At 47.3% G+C, this 20190-nt stretch overlaps 1 protein-coding gene across 3 annotated transcripts in view; it reads right to left on the bottom strand.

The window, feature by feature from the left end:
* Nucleotides 1-20190, bottom strand: part of ADD2 (adducin 2) — a 104465-nt gene that overhangs the window by 44832 nt on the left and 39443 nt on the right. For all 3 annotated transcript variants that reach the window (XM_058550998.1, XM_058550997.1, XM_058550999.1), the window contains one exon: nt 4020-4137. The gene's annotated coding sequence lies outside the window, so the exon portion shown is untranslated. The remainder of the gene's footprint in view (nt 1-4019; nt 4138-20190) is intronic.

The following is a 20190-nucleotide window of genomic DNA, read 5'->3' as shown; positions in this document are numbered from 1 at the left end:
ACTAGGTAGAGGAGGAGTGGGAGTCCACCCATCAGCCCAGAACACTCAGGTGACTTTTCTTTCCTTTTGCATTCTTCTCCTTTGGGGAAGGGCAAATAGCAAGTTCAAGGGAAGGCACATGGACAGGGTCCCTCAAGGGTTGGCTGATGGCCTGAACCCTTGGCCTAGAGCAGGGTTTTCAACCTTGGGTGCACATTAGAATCACCTGGGGAACTTTAAAAACTAAAGAAATCAGAGATTTTAATGTTATTAGTCTGGGGTGTGACCTGGACGTCCGGATTTTTAAAAGCTCCCTGGATGAGTGTGATGGGCAGCTAGGGTTGAAATACCACTGACTAGGTGTTAATGGCTGTAACATGTAATGGAAGGCGTCCATTCCAGGTGTCGGCCATTTCTAGCAAGCCTGCCAAAGATGGCACAAAGCCTCATGTTCTATCATTAGTGCCAGGTGCTACTTCCCATGGCTGTCCAGGACCCTCCTCCCACTCCAACCATTACCTGCCACCATGCACTTAACCTGGGACGGCAAGAGTCCTCCAAATGTCATCACTACCTGCTTTTGTAAGGTTGCCAAACCGTGACCTTTGATTTTAATTCTTTCACTAATTAGTCATCTCCTTAAGAATACACTCGCCAGATCTCCCCAACCAGCACCATGCCTACCAGTTGTGTAGATGAGACATTTGGCTGCAAGGGATGGGGTACGGAGGAGGGAGACTTCTGGCAGTGGCAGCCAAAACAAAATTCTCTAAAGAAAGGTTTTGAAACAGATTTGGCAGGTTGTTGGAATTGTTGAGTATGTACTTAGCATTTAAGCCAGATTCTTCATCTAAGTGGAGAAAGAGTGATTGTGTCCATCAGGGATGTTTCTGCTGGAATAAGTTCTGGACTAGAAGTCAGAGCCTGCGATGTTGCCCCAATTCAGCATTCTCTAGCTGCGTGGACTTGGGCAAGTAATTTCTCTCTTTGGGTCTCACTTGGTCCATCTCTAAATGAGGGAGTGAACAGAATGACTTCCGGGGCCCTTTCCAGTTCTGACACTATATGGAGAGAGATAGATTCACGTAGAAAAGACAGCAGGATGGAGGATCTAGGTTTCCTGGAGCAAGAGACCTTCTTCTTGCATCCCCTCTCCCCCAGGGTCTCTTCTTTATGCTGAATGCCGAAAGAGAACCATCTGCACAGAACACACGTGACCGACTGACAGTTGCCTAGTCAATCCCATGTGCATGGGGTGGGTTAAGAATACTTCACCTTCATCATGCTCCCAGACAGCCTCATCCCTGAAACTTGGGGAGTAACAAGGGTTATAAGGTCAAACACAACGGGAATGCATTGGAGCCATGCAAACATGTAGTCACCACCCACATTCTCCAAGGCAGACAGTGCTACAGACCAAACGTCTTCCAGATGCATTGCTCCACTGCACCCTACCCCTTTTAATTCTCTTTGGCGCTTTCACAGCTCCAAATCTTTGATGTTATTTTAAAAACAGCAACAAGCAATGCCCCCAGTGAGTACATTGGATGTGAACATGGGGATGAGCTCCCAGCGTTCCTTACAACTCTGGTCCAACCAGCTCCAAAAGCACCTGAACTCGCAGCTTCTCTGGGACTAGGATCATCTGAGCCAGCAGAGCCTGGTCCTGAGCCTTCCTGGCCTAAATCCTTTCCATTCAGGCGGGAAAAGGTTGAATCTCTCCCCTTCCCCTTGGAGTGGCTGCATTTCCCAGGAACGGGTATGTGAAGGCTCTGAAGTAGCTCTCCCCACCCTGAAGCGGGAGGGAGAAGGTCTGGGCCTGATGGACAGGGGCGTACACCACCATGCCCCCAGGCCTGCCTTCACTTCTTAGAGCCCAGCCCAGAGGGCTGCTCCAGAGGTGCTCCAGGGTGGGTGGGGTAGCCCTGACTCCCTCACCATGACAACAGGGGCCTGGGCAAACCCTTTGGCTCTGTGAACCAGAGGCATCCATTTGTTTCCTTCCTTCCCGTCCCAAAATGCTTCACAGGTGATCAAAGTTGTGTGTAGCCCAGCTTAGGGGTTAAAAGCATGGACTCTGGAACAAGACGATGAGTCTGAATCTCAACTATGCCACTTATTAGCTGTGAGATATTGGGCAAGTTACCTAACTGCTCTCTGCCTCAGTTTCCCCATATATAAAATGAGGGAATTAGGTTGTCGCAAAGATCAGACGAGTTAATGTATGTGAAGTACTTAAAACAGTGCCTGGTGCATAGCAAGTGCTAGTCTGCATTTGCTCTTATTATGTGTCATTAGGGGCTAGAATCATCGTGGCATTAGGAACTCGAGTCATGAGAGGCTTATGATGCAATCATAAACAGGTGCACACTAAATAACTGTAATTATATGTTTTAGTCCAAAAACCTAATTCAATCTTGAGCTATATTAACAAAACGAAGAACATCCAGAAAAAGACTGATGAGAATGCCTAGTTCTCTGACCAGACAGTGGGAACATGTCAACCTGCAGATCACAGAAAAGAGAGTAAGCAAGAAGAGGAAGATCAGAGAGGCCAGCATTCGTGGGCCAGGTGTGACATCATAAAGAATGTATCTGGCCTTTGTCCCTGGTTCCTGGTGCAGAGCTTCAAAACCTTTGGGAGTTCTAAAATGTCTAAAAGACATTAGGAGTGTCTTTTGTTATTCATAATAAGCTCCTTTCACCAAACCTGAGTTTATGCTAATGAAGTGACTTAGGGTGGGCCCTCAGATATTTCAAGAGAGGGACTGGCCACCAAGAAAGACCAGGCACATGATTAGAGGGCTGGAACTTCAACCTCCAATGCGGAGGATGGGAGGGGGAGGGGCTGGAGATTGAGTTCAATCAAGTGGCAGATGATTTAAACCATTATGCCTAGTAATAAAGCCCCCCTCCCCAATGGTGCCCCCTCCCATTAAAAATCTCTGGACACTGAGAGCTGGGGGAGCTTCCTGGTTGGTAAGCACATTGCCGTGCTGGGATGGTGACAGCGCCTGGATTCTAGGGGCATGGAGGGGGCATGGAAGCTCTGCGCCAATCCCCCACCTCCCCACCGCAGCCCTATGCATTGCTTCCGTTTGGCTGTTCCTGAGTTGGATCCTTTATAATAAAACTGTAATCGCAATTACAGTGCCATCAGTTCTGAGTCATTCTAGTGAATTATAGAAACTAGAGGGGGGTATGGGAATCCCCAAATATATAGCCAAGTCAGTCAGAAGTGCGGGTGACCCGGGGACCCCACTTGTAGCTGGCATCTGAAGTGGGGGCAGTCTGGTCGGCAACCTGGCCCTCTGACTTGTGGCAGTTAACTTGTGTGCCCTTTAACTTGGGGCAGTGTCAGAATTGAGCTGGATTGCAGGACACCCAGTCGGTGTCAGAGAATTGATGATGGAACAGCACCAGGCAACTTCTATTCATGATGTATTTTCATTCCCAGGACCACTCCCTGAGGCAGACATTATCGTCCCGGTTTTACAGATAAAGAAACTGAATCACAGAGAGGTTAACTAACTTGCCCAATATCACACAGCTAACCGTGGAGTCGGTGTTTCAACCAGGAGTGTCCCCGGCTCCACATCCTGCACTCCTCTACTCCAATGTCCCACATATCTCTGGGGCTGCCACATGGAAGAGGGATTAGGCTGACTCCTTAGAGCCTCAAGGGCCAGAACTAGGAAGGCAGATTTTAGCTGAGGGTGCGAGGGAGAACTTTCCACCAGCAGGAGCTGCTCAGTAAGGGGAAGACAGGACAGGCCGCCTTGTCAGGTGGTGAGCTCTCTCCTCGGAGTCAGGGTGACTACAGGAGGCTGTAGAGGGGCTTCTGCCCCTGCTGGAGGGTTGGACTCTAAGGAGGGCTGGACCTCTAAGGTCCTTCCCATTCCATGTTAGCTCTGGGGTCAGCAGGATTGGGGGGGTTCATGGCAATGATCGAGGTGTCTGAAAGCTCATCCTGGTGAGATGGACCCAAGCAAAAAGTGTGCCTCACCCCCCATCACCACCCAAAACTACCAACTGATTACCGGGAGGCTGGATTAGCCTTGTCTCAGGCTGCGTCTTCTCAGTGCTCGGCCTGTGCAGCCTGCTCTGCTCTCAGGGACGCCAACCACATGAACAGGATTTCACACATCCGGGTGGAAACTGGAAGACATAAACCACAGATATCAGGGTCTTGTCTGCACCCCATGACTCCTCATCCTGTTTCTGCAGCACCATTAGATGCTGATTTATTTTAAGGACTGCTAGGAAATTCTTCAAAATGAACTTGAAATAAATTTTTATTTTAAAAGCAAATTATATCTATAAAAAGGTAAAGAAAACTCTATTATCTTTATAATTGGGATCAAAATTCCTTTCAAAGAGAGGAATTGGAAAATCCGTTTGCCGAGTGTTGGCTGTGAGGCCTCTGAGGAGGGAGGCTGCTCTGCATGGTGGAGGGAGTGGAATGTGGGACTCCTGCAGGAGCCCAGGGGGTCATAGGCTGCTGGGCCGGGAGACGTATGACCCCTTCCTGACCTCGCCTACACGCATACTTCACTAACAGCTACTAAACTCACAGATGCTGGTATGAGTGATTTTTGGATGCAGCCCAAGAGGCAGAAGAAGCCTAAAGACTATCACTCCCCAGGAGAGTGGGAGGGGTTTGGAGTTGCACAGGCCATGAATTAGTGGATTCAAGACAATTTCACCCAGGGTTCAAGGGGAAGAAAGGCCCCCAGCTAATACCTGGGTAACAGGTCACAAAGTACTACTGAAGGAGGAATGTGAAGTTGTTAATATCTTACAAACAAGGTCAAGTTACTACTCCAAAAATCCTAGGGATCAAGGTCTTCAAAAGGTTAATCATCAAAATGTTAAAAAAAGAAAAAGACAAGTGATATTTTCCCATTTTCACGTGGGTGCTCTGTTGTTCAGACACAGGACGCTTTTCTCATCCAGGGCTGGCAGCATCTGTGACCTCACTCCCACCCCACCATGGCTCTGGGGCCAGGCCCTGCCTCTCCTGCTTCACTGGCCACTCAGCTCCATCCCTGACCCAATGAGTCCACAGTGGAGCATCCGGGAAGACTTGTCTCACCAGAGAGGGGCAAGGAGAATCCATCTTGGGAGGTACAGTGGGCCTGAGGGAGAAGGGAGACTGCATGCCCACTGAGGCACAGTGGCAGGGGACCCAGGGCTCAGCATTTCAGTGCCAAGATGGCCCCTAAGCCAGGTCCTGACGCTCATGCCTCTAGTTAGGGACCTGGCAGCTGCTTCCAAAAGCTAATCTCTATGCTCTGCACGTCCAGCTGCCAGCTGGGGCCCTCCTTGCATCGGCCTTATTTCTAGCTAGAACAGGGTCACCACTTGATGCTGCTTCTGTCCAGTGCTGCTTCTGTCCTACCAAGGTGGGAACCCTCCCTCCCAGGAATGGCTGGCTCCAGGGCAGGGTTTGCTCGCATACATCTGGATGCTGTCCTTTTGATAGGTGGCCATTGAACCCCCAAGGACGAATCCTGCAGCCAGGTAAGTTGTCTTACGTGAAGCACAGCTTCCTCCTTCCCCAGCAGCTCCTGCCACGGAGGTGCGAGGTTGTCCCATAGCCGCAACCTGCTAACATTTGGATTTTCAGAATCTGAGCTATTTCTTGTGTCCACTGAGAGAATTAATCCTTTGCCCCTAGAAGTGACCTGTGCCATTCATCCAAGAAGACAGACATCTGTCCCCCAGATAAGCGTACACTGAACACAATAATTCCCATCCTAATCTCCATCGGTGTTGAATTTCCACTATTAGACCTCCATTCCTTGGGTCATAGTGTTATCCCTGATTAAAATGAAAATAGCCCCGACACGTATTGTAGGCAAATGTGTTATTTGTAAAACATTCTCCTGTGGTACCAAAAGTGTCAAATCTCTGATTGCAGGGTCAGGCTGAGCAGGGCCTGGACAAGCACTGGATCAGCAAGTCTTACTGAGAAACAGGCTTGATGCCAGGGCCACTCAGGAGGGTCCAGCACCTGGGCAGGGCTGCCACCCTGGGTGGGCCTCGGGGGTCCCTGGCCTGACAACCCTCTGAGCCTGCACCTGCTGTGGTATCAAGGCCAGCATCAACACCCATTCAGCCTTCGGTTTCCCCAGCATGTGCTTCAAGAACCTAGCTTGCCCCAGCTCCTGGCCACCCACGTCCCTCGGGTAGAGCTGAGAAGCAAGGGGCGGCCCACATAGAGAGAAAAGCAGCATCAACCCCCATGACACCTGGCACCTCCTGGGAGGCACAGCACCTCAGGGCCACCTGCTCCTTGTCTCGTGTGTAGTCAAGCTGGGCTGCGAGGCAGGAAGAGTTAGGACACAGATTCCAGCCCTAGTTGGCTGTCCACCAGACTATGAACCTGGACAAGTCAGGGGCACTCGGGGGACTCTGCCCACCCTGATGTCCCACAGCCACCTTAAAATCGACCTGTTCCAATGGGCCATCACTTCAGCCAACCCTGCGCCAGAGCCTCCCTCCCCCAGCCAGCCCTTCTCCCTGCCCCCAACCCAGCCAGCCACCCCACCAAGGATCCCCGAAGGCAGCCTTGACTCCTCCCTCTTCTCGCCCTGTGTACCTACTGTGTCACCAAGTTCTCTGGTTTTATGTCCTAAATATCTCCCCACCCAGATCATCGTGCCCTGAATCATGCCGTCAATTCTCCATCCCTTTTGTGGTCTCTGCCCAGTTTTTCCTCTCTCATACCCACCTTCCAATCAGTAGCCAGAGTGGTTCTAAAAATGCAAATCTGGCCCACGCCTGTCACTGCCCTGCTAAAGACCTATTGGTAGCTCCTGTCACCTGGGGCAGTGTTCCTTCACCTTTTTTTTTTCTAATTCCTGCTCCTCTAGTCAAAATTTAGTCAGATCTAGATTGTATTACAAAAGTGACAGGTATTCTTTTTACAATCGTCAAATATAAAATTTTAATTCTGAATTTGCTTTTTCAAACCAAACACATGCTCCTTGATGGAAATTCAAACCCACCCATCCCCACCTGAGGGACTCTGCTTGTCTCTCTCTGCCCACCTCCTTCCTCTTGAGGATCACCCCCCTGTAGAATGAGGTCCCAGCTCTTAGCTGGCACACGAAGTCACATGGGCCTCTCAGCGCTCGCCCTCGCCCTCACTGATTATCATTGGTGCTCCGGGTGCTATTCCCAGGACCTGGAAGGCACCAAGCCTTTTCCCACCTCGTGCCTCTGTCCATGCTGGTCTCTGCTGGAGCCTTCTTTCCTCTCTGCCTTCTCCCTTCAGCTCAGGTTGTCCTCTCCTCCCTGAAGCCTTCCCCCAACACCCCTGTCCGTTAGGCTCTCACATCACCTTTCCTCACCTTTCATTCCCCTTACAGTCTGACAGCAACAATCTATCACCATGAGCTTCAGCGGGCAGGGCCTGTGTCTTTGGCATTTCTCTATTCCCTGTGTTGCCATAGGGCCTGGTGCCAGATAAGAAATGTTAGTTGAACTAAAACTCAACTAACAGTGAATTGGAGGAAGTTAGGCTGGTTCCGCAAAGCAGCACTGTCCAGACCCTGGGGTCCCAGAGGTGAGCGAGGCCCTAGGGGAGCTCATGGTGCAGTGTGGGGAGACAGACCCCTAAGCAGCCTGTTTCAGGGTAAGGTGCTGAGTGTTCATGGAGGCTGCATGGCAGGTTTCCTAGTGCCTAAATCACCTCCTCCAAGACAAAATGTTCTTTTGTTATATAACCCAAATGGCTGGGCCCCCCCCCTCTGGCAGCCTTTCTTCTTGCCTGTCTTGAAGCAGAATTCCAGCAATTGATTGCAACTCTCAAACTAACAAATCCATCTCTACAATGTAACATTGATTATGAGGAGACACAGGAGAAGATAATATACCCCACACACCACAAGCCACAACCCCCTTGGCTCTCCAAAGTTCAGGCCTGCCCCCTTATCTGTCTCTCTCACCTCTTCCTTCCAGCAGCCGCTTCCCTCCCCCATCCCAGAGCCCTCCGCTCTTTGCTCAGGGGAGCCCTGGAGCTCCCTCTCAGCACCTCCAGTTCACATCCTCACACTCTTAACCCCTGCTCAGCAAGGACTCTGCTTGGGGTTCACCCTCCTAGGAGAGCAGCTGCGGACTGCAAATCATGAAAGACGCTCCCTGTCACAGGTCGTTTTCTTCCCTGTCCACTGAAGACCAGATATATGTAATTACTGGAGTATGAAATCGCATTTCTATGGGTTGTTCCTTGTAGGTATAAAAGGAGCAGAAGGTCTAGAAGGAGAGTAACAGATGCCCAAGTTGTCTGACTTTTTGTTAAAATCTATTTAAGCTCCGGGTGCACCGAGGCGAGGCGGGTGCCTATCTCCTTCCACTTCTGTGGGAGGTCTCCAGGTAGGAACAGACTGAGTATCCAGAGCCCAAAGTGGAAAGATGCTGCAAATTGTCATTTCCCAGCTACTTCCCCCACTGCCATGGGCACGGCCGCCCCCATGGCGATGCCTCTGAAAGCCCCAGGCCCCCAGCTGCACAGCACAGCACTTGTTCCAAGCTTCAGACTTGAAGTCAGAGCTCAAACTTACCGATCCCTGAATGAGACCTCCCAAAGTGAGGGAGGAGACACTCATGGCCTTGCTGCTGTTACTTTGCAGAGTAAATGGAGACCGTTGAATAACGGACTGGACCCCACCCTGCCTGGTCTGTTCAGATAGAGAAAGCTCATGCCTCTGCGTGGTGGGATTAGGGGTGAAGGTTATCATCATTTTTTTCACACACTTCTGAATTTCTAAAGTTCTATATCAGGTACTAACTGCTGTGACCATTTAGGAAAAAATAGTTTAAAAGAAGAAAGGGAGATGAATGAAAGAGAGATGGTAAAGTCTCCCTCTATCCATCTCTGGAAACCCCCTTGGCTGGAAGAATCCTTTAACCCCCTGACTGCTGCAGGCCTAAGAAGTGCTCATGTCTGAGCTTCCCCGAGGCATACTTTCCTAGCAAAGGCCAGTTAATTTTAAAAGTCCTGTACCAAAGGGCCCCGAACCTAACGGTTGATAGGCATTTTTTTCCATTCTTCTTTTATCCAGAAATTGCACTGCTATGGAATGAATGGACCTAGCATTCTTTCTCACTACTTAGAATCAGTTCCATTCCCTCTCACTGGACAAGAACAAATTTGTTGAGTATATTTTGGTGCTCAGAGTGAGCAAGAACTGGAATTGGGCATGAGAGGGAAGATTTCCAGAAGAAATAAGATTTAGTTCCTGTCTGCTAGAGGCCTACAGTCACGTTAAGGTGAAAAATATGAATAAAAATAAAACTATATAGTTATATAGGCATATATACATATGTATTTCCAACAAGCATTGAACACATTCATTTCAGACCACCTCTGACATTTACTTTCAGTTTCCTTTATATACAGTCATGAGTCACTTAATGACGGGGATACGTTCCAAGAAATGTGTCGTTAGGTGAGTTCGTCATTGTGTGAACATCATAGAGTGTACTTATACAAACCTAGATGGTATAGCCTACTACCTACCTAGGCTATGTGGTATAATCTTATGAGACCGCCATCGTATATGTGGTCCATTGTTGATCAAAATGTTGTTACATGGTGAATGACTGCATATGTTAATCAACTGTTAAGTTCAACACAATACAGGAAACTGAAAATAAATGAATGTGTTCAATGTTTTTGGAACGGGAGACCGGAAGCCTTGGGTCCACATTTATGAGTGGGCTGTTAGACCCAAATAGGTATCAGAGCTGTGCTGGGCCCTTCTCATCAGTGCTTCAGTGAAGGGCCCATCATCCTGGTTTTCAGGTGAGGAAATTGAGGTTCCAGGAATTGGAGTCACTTGATCAGGGCCACAGAGGTTTTGAAGGGCAGAGCCTAGGTTTGAACCCATCTGGTTCCAGATCCTGTTCTCTCTTTTCACTTCACCATGCTTTCCTCCCCTCCTCCAAATGAAGGTGAGCAGATGCAAGGGGCCTGGTGGGAAGGTGGAGAATGGAGATCAGCAAATGGCTGAAGCCCAAGACCCAGGTTCCACATTCCTGGAAGAAGCCACAAGGATTCAGCCAGCACCTTAAAGGATAATTCTAGTTCCTGTTTCTGGCATGGGAACCCCAAAGGATGTAATTCACAATCCCTGCTCTCAAAAGGCCCACAATGGAGTGGGGGCAGGAGGTGGCTTGTAGATAGATCATTACAATGCTTGGGGGGACAGCGCTCCGGTAGAGGTTCGTGAACCGCAGGGTTCCAGGGAGGTCCCAACCTTGAGGCTCCACCACTGGGCTTTAAGCTGCTTGTCAGATACTTCTGCCCCCAACTACAAAACCATGTGGAATTCATGCCTTTAATGAAGGGGAAAGAAAAGGGGATTCAGGAAGCCCTGTTGATACAGAGACAGTGCTAAACTAGCAGGATGGCTGGGCTCAGTCCCTTCAGTGAAAAGGTCAGCCAAACTTGCACACTATGTGGATAAAAGCTCATCAAAAACCCTGTCTAATTGAACTGACATGTCCCCTGATTCGCTGTTCCACACCTCAGGCTGTCTTTGAATTCAGTCACAGATACTTTTAAGCGGTCATCTTATCTACCTTTTGCCTTCAAGCAAGACTGTACCTAAAACCAATGAAGCCATATTTTGAAAAGTTTCACCTTAGTCAAGTTCAAACATAAAACAGTTGATTCTTCTTTTTGGCCTAACCTGAGAACATTTGTCCTTCAATAGGAAAGTGAAGTGTAACCAATTGAATCACGTGGCAGGACTACCCTTGTCCCCATCCCCACCTCCAGCCAAGAAATCCAAGAAACAGCTATTGGATGACATGTCTTTCCGTATCTAATAGAATAAAGCATATCTTAGGCTACACAGGTGGAAATAAATGTTCTTTTAGCACATTAAGACGAAAGTTATTTTGTTGGAGTTTTTAAAAAAAATTTTTTTCTCACTAATTGGGCATAAGAGAAAATTATAAGAACACCTTCCATCTAGGACTGGAGGGGGATCTGACACCATTCCTCCTCTCTCCAGAATGAGGAAGCTGTAAAAATTCACAACTCCAATGAGACTTGGGACTTTCTGAGTTGGGGAGGGAGAGGAGAGTTAATAGGCCCAGAAAGAGAGGATGGTGGGAACAGGAGGAAATATGTTAAAGGGTGAGAGGGTCTAACTGCTCACGTGAGGCACTCTGCTGGCCTCTGGAACATGCATGTGGAGACATCCCAAAAGCCTGAGAAATGAGGCTCAAGCTGTCACAGAGTGTCAGGAACAAGATGGAAAAAATAGGAGGCATGTTGTTTGACTTTCCACTCCTCTTTATGATACTCCCTGTGATCCCATATGGTTCGGATTTTATCATGAAGACATTAAGAACTATTTCAATGTCTCTATATATCTGTATGTGTGTTTGCATATCCATGTGTCAGAGGCAATGCCATGTGCTCACCAAACCCACTTCCTCTTCTTCCTGGGCACCCAATTTCTAGCCCCCCTTTCATCTGGAATGTAAGTCAATGGAATATAAGCAGAAGTGATGTCCATCACCTGTAGCAGAGGTGCCTTCTCCACACTCTTTCTCCTTCCTTGCCTCCCTGCTGGATGCAGAAGATCCAGGGGAAACTCTGGCACCCTTGGGGATGATGCAGGCACCAAATGGAAGGAGCTGGGGGGTCACTGAAGGCAGCCCACTGAGCATCTGATCGGAGATTCTGAGGCTGTTGTTACAGCAGATAGCCTACTCTGAAAAGCATATTCACACCTTTTCTTTAGCTGAAGATAGTCTTCTGTTAACTCTATGGTTATTGCTTCCATTTCACTTATTCTAGTGTTTCCTTCAGGATCACCAATTATCCACATGTTAAATCTCTGTTGTCTAATTTTTTTCATTTTTCCTCTCATTAGTTTTATTATTGACACTTTCCTTGTATTCTGGCAGTTTGTCATCATTATTTCCAATTTCACTGATTTTAATTCAGCAAAATTAATGTGGATTTTAATTCTAACGTTGAACATTTTATATTTTGCATAATTTCCTTACTTTATCTGCATTTTCACTTTAGACCTTTTCATCTTAGTCTATTCTCTCCTATGACTGCCCTCTCTTTGTCTTAGAAGCCATATCTTTTTGAACTGTATTAAGGATACCACATTTCTGACATTTTTCTTCTGGTTCCTATAGCAGATTATTATAAGAGGTAAGTGCTTCTTTTGAGTCTTCCAAATCATTTATCTTCTTCTGAAGTGTCTTTTCTCAAGACACTTCTAATTATTTTTCTTTATTCTCAAATAAGGTGAAATCAAGTCCCCTAAGATAGAACCTACAGAAAAAATAGCTTCTAACAAAAGGTGATCAGGAAACCACATGTTTTCTAGAAATCAAATGTGGTGCCCACATAATTAAGGGTGACTTTTAATATCTCTAGGCAATTTCTGCACTAAGGTGACTATAGCAATTACCTTAATAGTCCACTTAAGATCAAAGATATAAAAAGACAATTATCAAGGAAACCAGCCCAATCTTGCATCCAGGTTATAAAATGGGTACTCCTTTTACAGAAACATAATAAAGTTCAAACTCATTTCTAGGTGGCAGGGTGATTGATCTATTAACATTAGATTTGAAGAAATGAATACTTAGGTGAATCCACAAATCTTAAAATATGACCCTCTGCTTCATAACTTCCTGAGATTCCATAAAACTATTGCTAAGATTTAGGAAGAAGGGAATGAAAGATACACATTATGGTAACAATTTGAGGGCTATCAGATACTGGAGACTCAGTCAGCCTTGCTTCCAGGACATTTCTTGCTTGAATAAATGACATGGGAGGCTAGTGACACAGGCAAGCACAAGGAAGGCCTTTGATACAGGCCTCAGAAGTAAAGGCAGAGAGATACAAGCCCAGGTACTGATTTGATAGTGAGGAGTAAAAATAAAGTCAACATTGGCATCATCATATTTCTTCAAATCTAAGACATCATTGACTGACACATCATTATTTTAAATATTACTAAGAAAGGAAAACCACTGCCAATATAATTATAAGTCATCATTAATTGGAGGACACATCCTAATTTCAGAGATGTTGACATGGTGGCGGGGGGTAGGGGGGAGTGTTCCTTAGAAATGATGAAGTATAGGAACCCAACTTGGAAGTTAGTGTCATCAACTTTGGGACTACCCTTCACATGGGGGGATGACAGGTCATCCACCAAGTCGAGAAGCCAAGGGATGAGACAGGAGAAACAGGCCATGGAGCTTTAGGAGAGCCCCATGACACCCTGACTCAGGGTTTATTGGCAGACAAGGTTTATTAGCTGTCAGTCCTGCTTCTGCCAGGTACAGTGTTCCGAGATCTGCGACAGCAAGGCAGACTGATGTGCCCAGCTCCCAAACAGGTTTCACTCAGTGCACATCCATGTTCTGCTGAGGAGGCATCTTCCTTCTCTGTGAAACAGGAGACAACGTCACAAGGCAAGACCAGACTAGGATGAGAAGGCCAAAGCTTAAAAGACAATAAGATGAGATGAAAATGGAGATAGATCCACTACCTGGATTTCTGATTTGCTGAGCCGATGAAAACCACCATGGCTGGAAGTGTTATTCAAAGGGACCAGCACACAGTAGGTGCTCAACCAATGCTGGTTCCCACCCCCTATATCCTCCCTCCAAGAACCTTCCCACATCTGCCATTCAAATCTGCTCTGCATTTTCCCAATGTTGTGAGCAGAGAGATCAGAGGCAAGCAGAGGGAAAATTAAGAATACTTCAGGGGTTGGGGAGTGGTAAATAACTCAATAGGAGTCCAAAGCTATCTAACTCCATTAAGGGCCCAGGGACCTGGCTCCACCATACAGCATCGTGACTAAGAATCCAGGCTCTGGGCCGGCCCCATGGCTTAGCGGTTAAGTGCGCACGCTCTGCTGCTGGTGGCCCAGGTTCAGATCCTGGGAGCGCACCAATGCACCGCTTCTCTGGCCATGCTGAGGCTGCGTCCCACATGCAGCAACTAGAAGGATGTGCAGCTATGACATACAACTATCTACTGGGGCTTTGGGGGGAAAAAATAAATAAATAAAATCTTTAAAAAAAAAAAAAAAAAAAGAATCCAGGCTCTGAAGAGCATTAAGGGCCCAGGATCAATTCCCAGCTCTGCATCTTTCTAGCTGTGTGACCTTGGGCAAGTTACTTAATTTCTCTAAACCTCAGTTTCTTCATCTGTACAATGGAGAGAGGAACGGTACCTCCTCAGAGGATTATATGACATAATATATGCAGGCACAGGCTTTGCACAGGGCCTAATAAATACTAAGGGCTCTAAGGACTCAATAAATGTTTGGTACTACTATTAAATCATTCTTCATGTGGTCTATTGACATTGTAACAATTGAATTTTTAAAATCACAGTCTGGATTCCATCTTGTCAGCAAGCATACATCTGGGCTGACCACCCCATCAAATGTTCTCAAGGGAATGTCAATGAATCTGTGAAACTGAGCTTAATAAAATTAGGCATGTTATGTTTGCTGCTGAATTTCTGTACAAAAGACATAGGTAGATTTTTGGCTGATACTCAATGTTAAACAGTGGGCTCCACTTTTCCATCCGAGCAGGTAATCTAGAGCTTCCAGTGCTAGTTACAATGCTGCTGGCATCACTGATGAGAATACCTGGCCTGGGTTGTAGGCTTTTCCAGCTAATTCCCTGACCCCCTTGACCTGGCCCATTTATTATAGGCACAAAAGGCTGTACCCAGCCATCTGACACTCTTGTACCTTAGGAAAGGCTTCTGGCCCTTCTTGGCAGTCAAGCTTGGAATTCAAGAGAAAGGAACAAGATGGTCCATCTGGGAAAAATACAGGAGGCAGAGGACTGCAAACCAGGGCAGAAAATTATGAAGGGTATAAAGACGGTGAGTACAGGGGGAGATCCCACTTCTCACCACTCAAAACAAGGGCATTTAAAGCAAATTAAAGGAGGTTTCGCATAGTGGTTGGCAAAAAAACGGAATTTTTCAGCCAAGGCATGAGACAGACTGAAAGTGGATGAAGCCATGCTAAATAGCCATCTAAAGACCTTTAATAATAAACACCCACAAGGCATTTAGCCATGCCAAGCCGTCTCATGGAAAAGCGTACCTATCAGTGTTAAATGAAAAAGATTTGGGAGTGGAATAAATAACAGCTGGGGGTCCCCCAACCTCCATGCACTGTGGGGTGGAGGCACGACAGCTGCCTACACTCCATCTTGGCCTTCTTTGTGCCCAGCCTCCCTGGGAAGTAGGACAAAGGGCCCTGATGCCATCTCTCTCCTCCACCGTTTCAACCCTCCACAATTTCAGAAGCATTATTACACATGGCGAAGAGTATAGGTTCTGGTGCAGACTACCTGGTTTACATCCCAGGTTCACCTTTACTAGCTGTGAGATCTTAGGTGAGTTACTGAACCACCCCATGCCTCAGTTTCCTCATCTGTAAAGTGGGTGTGGTAATTATGGTAGCACCTCCAAGGAGTTGCAGTCAATTGGATTGAACCATGTAAAACACATAGGACAATGTCTGTAGAGAAGAGGCATTCAACAATGCTGTATTGTTTGGCAGTTTTCAACAGTATGGGTAAATCAGAATCCCAAGCTGGACTTGCTGAGGAAGGTGAGCACTGGCAAGTGGCTCAGAAGCAAGCTGCCTAGGAATGTTCCAAGAGGCTCTATAGTGGTTTGAAGAGTTGTCCCTCAAAGAATATGTCCATGTCCTAACTCCCAGAACCTGAGAATGTGACCTTAGTCGGAAAATGGATCTTGACTGATGTAATTAAGTTAAGAATCTCAAGATTAAGTCATCCTACATTATCCAGGTGGGCCCTAAATCCCATCGTAAGTGTCCTTATAAGACACAGACATAGAAGCCCTGGCCATGGGAAGACAGATGCAGAGACTAGAGTGATGCAGCCACAAGTCAAGGAACACCAGGAGCCACCAGAAGCTGGAAGAGGCAAGGAAAGAGTCTCCCCTAGAGCCTTTGGATGGAGTGCAGCCCTGCTGACACCTTGATTTTGGGCTTCTAGACTCCAGAACTGTCTCGAGGTTTCTCCAAGCTTAATGTGCATACAAATCACCCGAGGATTTTCCTAACCCGCAGGTTCTAATTCAGCAGGTCTGGGGTAAGGCCTGAGATTCTGCTTTTCTCAAAAGTTTCTGGTGATGCCAATGCTGCTGGTCCACAGACCATGCCTTGAGTATTGAGGGTTTAAGAGCATATTGTCATCAGCAGCACCATGACGACAAAGGGGATCCCTGGAACGAAGGGACAGAAATTGCAGATCCAGTCACTGCACTAGACCACTGTGACAGTGGAGGAGCCCCACTTTCAGCTGCCGATAAAGAGTAGATGCAAGTCATTGACCTCTGGTGGCATGTCTCCCTGGGCTCTGTCGATGCTTCTGAATTGAGCTGCAGCTCCCTGGGGCAAGGCTAATGGGTTCTGACTGCTCCAGTTCAACCAGTTCATCACTCTCTAACGGGGTCAACCAAGAAGTGGTCTGATTCTTTTGGATGAAAAAAAAAAGGGTTTTCTCATCCCTGGCTTACGGAGGGTCCAGAATAATTGCTGGGAGAATGGAAACTTTGAGACAGAATCCTAGTTTCCTAATTTCAATGAACTTGATGGAGACATTTACATCAGTACATTTGCCCAAATGTTTTCATGGAGTGAAAAACACTTGGTACAAAAAGGAGACAAGAATAGATGCCTCTAATGAAGCCTGGGCTCTTGCGTGACTAGATACTGAGAAGCTCAGGTTGGTTGATAAGAGAGGAGAGGCCACTGGCAGATAGGCCCCAGGATGAGGGTGGGAGTGGGGTAGCTTTACCCACTAAAAGAGCCTAGGTTTAAAAAGCAAAAAAAGCTGATCTACTAAGTCCCATGTAGGAATAGGCAGAAGAAGATAAAGATGTCCCTTGGCCTGAATTCTCACTACATTCATTTTCCTACTGATCTCTTTCTCCAGAGCCCCCTCCTCCAATCCAATCCACACACATGGTTATGTCTCTAAAATGCTGCACAAAAGACATCCATGACTTCTTGTTTTCTGTAGCCAAGATGGTCAAAAGGCTTTATATCATGTACCAACTTCAGTGGATTGGTGGCTCTGACTTAGCAGAGCTTGAGTCCTCCTCTGCATTCAGTCAGAAAGGTCATGAGCACTGATTTCCAGTGTCTGCCATGGGCTCAGGGAAGGGGGAGTGGCCATTTCTTTCTGGACAACAGGATAGTCATCTTGGCTTTCAAGCCCCTCAAGCTAGCACCAAGGTGTCATCTCCCATTCTTCCTCTACATGAAACACCCACCCCAGACAAACAGAAAGGACCACTTTGTCCACCCCATGCCAACCCCCAAGTCCACACGTGTCCCTGCCTCTGTGGCTTGGCTCAGGCCAGACCTCTCCTCTTCCCCTGGTCAAGGTCTTTCCATTCTCCAACACGTAATTCTCTCCCTCTTCTGGGCTCCAGTACCTCTCACTTGTCATCACACTGGCATCTTTTCCTGCTATTACTCATCTCTGTAAATGAGTCAGGACAAAAATGATTAATGTCTGAGTGTTCCAAGCTTTCCCCTTCCCGCAAGGCCCCTCTCCTCCCTGAACTCCAAGAAGAGCCTGCCTTGCCTCATTGGTTCTTCTGGGCTTCATAATGCAGGATTGACAGGGAAGGAGACAGGGAGAAGATGGGGCCTTCAAGGAAGCTGGTGGTTTTTTAAGGCCTTATGTTGAGAGAGGAGCACCAGTGTGAGGTATGAGCGCAGCAGGTGGCTAAGAAAAGAGGATTTGTAGTAAGCTATGGTTGCTGTGGTCTACGCACTCCCCATTTCACAGTCAAGAAATGCAAGACTTTGGGTTATTACAAAGAGCTTCTGGTTACTTAAGTCTGTCCTTCAGGCCACAGCTGTGAGCTCAGCCTGGGCCTCGTGGGATGTGGCCATGTAGGTGTCCCATTTATGCCTCACGTGCTCTCTTCCTGGCATGGCTTGAGGGGCCATTTCCTGCACCTGTCCGCCAGAGTCTGGGGTGGATCTCAGTGGTACAGTTGGGAAGGTCCTGAAAGCACACTCAACCCCCTCACTTTAAAGATAAAGAGCCTGAAGCCCAGAGAAGGGGGGTCTGTCAGCACCTCAAATTCCACTGTGGCGGAAATGCCTGCATGAGCAGTTTGTCCTGAGCTGACGACAGAGTTGACTAATATCACTTCCCCTTCTTCCAGAGGAGAAGACATTAGGTGAGCGGATATCCAACCAATCCAGTCTGACAGGTATTGATTGAAGACACTCTACAAAAAAGTGCTTTGTGTGAAAATACGTTAAACATTCCAGAAAAGTCTGCTATGGACACTGCCCTGTTGTGAATTATTTTGTGATGAGAAATCACAAAATATCCTTTTGTACATAGACAGCGTCTATCCCTTTGCATAGACAGTAACCATCCCTGGTCATGGGTGAGGCCCTTCGACCTCTTTGCCTTTGGGTTCAGCTCTCCACCCATCGGTATGACCCCGCTCCTGTCTCCTGTTTCTCATCCTCTCCCCTTCTTGTACCTTCCCCTCCTCCCCTCACCCACAAACACCTTCTCTGAAGACTTGTTTCATCTTCCCCCCATAGAGGCAAGTCTAGGGCAGAAAAAGGTAGGTGCACCTTGGGAATGCTTATTTCTGATGGTGAGAGTAGGGGAGTCTCATTAAAGACCACTCTGATCTTATTGGCCTGGTTTTCCCACTGGCAAACCCTCAAGGACACAATGAACTTCTAGCTCTCATTGAATGTCAGAGTTACATGGGACGTCGAAGGCAACCTGGCCTGGGCTGCCTAACCATTCCTCAGCCTTGCCTGCTGACCCCTGCAGGCTCCATGTCAGCTGGCTTCCTGCTAGGTTGAGGGCAATAGGAGGCACTGACCTAAGATGGAGAGAGACGCCAGGGCATTTCCTCCCTCACTCTCTGCCTCAAGTGGCATCTCCTCCATGGCCCCAGCTCCCGCTTCCACAGAGTGACCCTGACCCCTGGGCTGGGATGATACTACTTTCTCAACCTTCTCCTTCTAGCCTCAAGGTGGAAGTCACTTCCCACTGAGGCTACTCTCTGGGCTACCTCCCCACACCCTATCTGTTTCAGCTCCTCCATGACCTGTATAAATGTCCTTCATTAAATTCCCTCTGTTGAGATACCTGAAGAAGTTCCTATTTTCCTTATTAGACCCTGATTGATACACAGCCCAGCCCACCCCTCCCCCTTCATTAAACTTCTAGGCAAACTGAGGCCAAGAAGGTGTGATTTGTCCAAAGAAAGACACCCTGATACTTAGTTGTCAGTGCCTGGACTGGGTTTCCCGGCTCTGCCCTCCTCATCTCTGCAGAATGTGGCAGGGAATGCTTGCTTTTCACTTTTAAGCCTAAAGAGTCAAGAGTCATTGGGATCAACAAGTTTGAAACATGTGACTGCTAAGGAACAACCACAGTCTAGAAACCACACCCCTTTCATGTTCTAAACACACTCTCTGGATGTGAGGAGCAATTTAAACCTTCACTTTGGGGTTGGAGGCACATCAGCTAGAGTAGCCCAGGCTATGACGGTCACCAGCCTGCTTCCGTGCCTTGGTTTCCGTATGTAAGGAAACAAAAGTGACACACAATCACCATTTCCAGAAGCATCTAAACATTTCTCTAAATATATGCAGCAAAATTCAACTCCTCAGATTTTTGGACCCGATGGTTTCTCAACTCTGCAAAGGAGGTTTAATGTAATAGTTATTTAAATATGCCATATATTTTAAATACACAGTGCTTCTGCTAATTAACACTACATTTCTCGAGAGTCCCACAGGCAATTGTTACCATTTGTAACTGGTGAAAGACAGTGTCAAGAAAATGAATTCTATTTCATTCCCAAATTGCAGCCCTGGGACAGTATATGTGAAGCATCTCATCCCTTCCACCCCATGTGAATGGAGTGGTGGGAGAAGACCAGTGTGTCTCCCCTGAGGTTGGATGATGGGGACATGTGAGCATAGCACCACCTTGGGCACTTCAAACATTGATATTGACATTCTTCAAAAGGGCTGATGGGCCAAGATCACACAGATGCATATAAGTTAAACAATAACCTAACAAGAAGATATGGACATTCGTGCACACACATGTGCACACACAGAACTTGTAAGAAAAAGTCAG

Source organism: Diceros bicornis, chromosome 12 (assembly GCF_020826845.1).
Source record: "Diceros bicornis minor isolate mBicDic1 chromosome 12, mDicBic1.mat.cur, whole genome shotgun sequence".
Classification (NCBI taxonomy): domain Eukaryota; kingdom Metazoa; phylum Chordata; class Mammalia; order Perissodactyla; family Rhinocerotidae; genus Diceros; species Diceros bicornis.
Note: the sequence above shows the minus strand (reverse complement) of the source record. Positions and strands in the feature narration are given on the sequence as shown.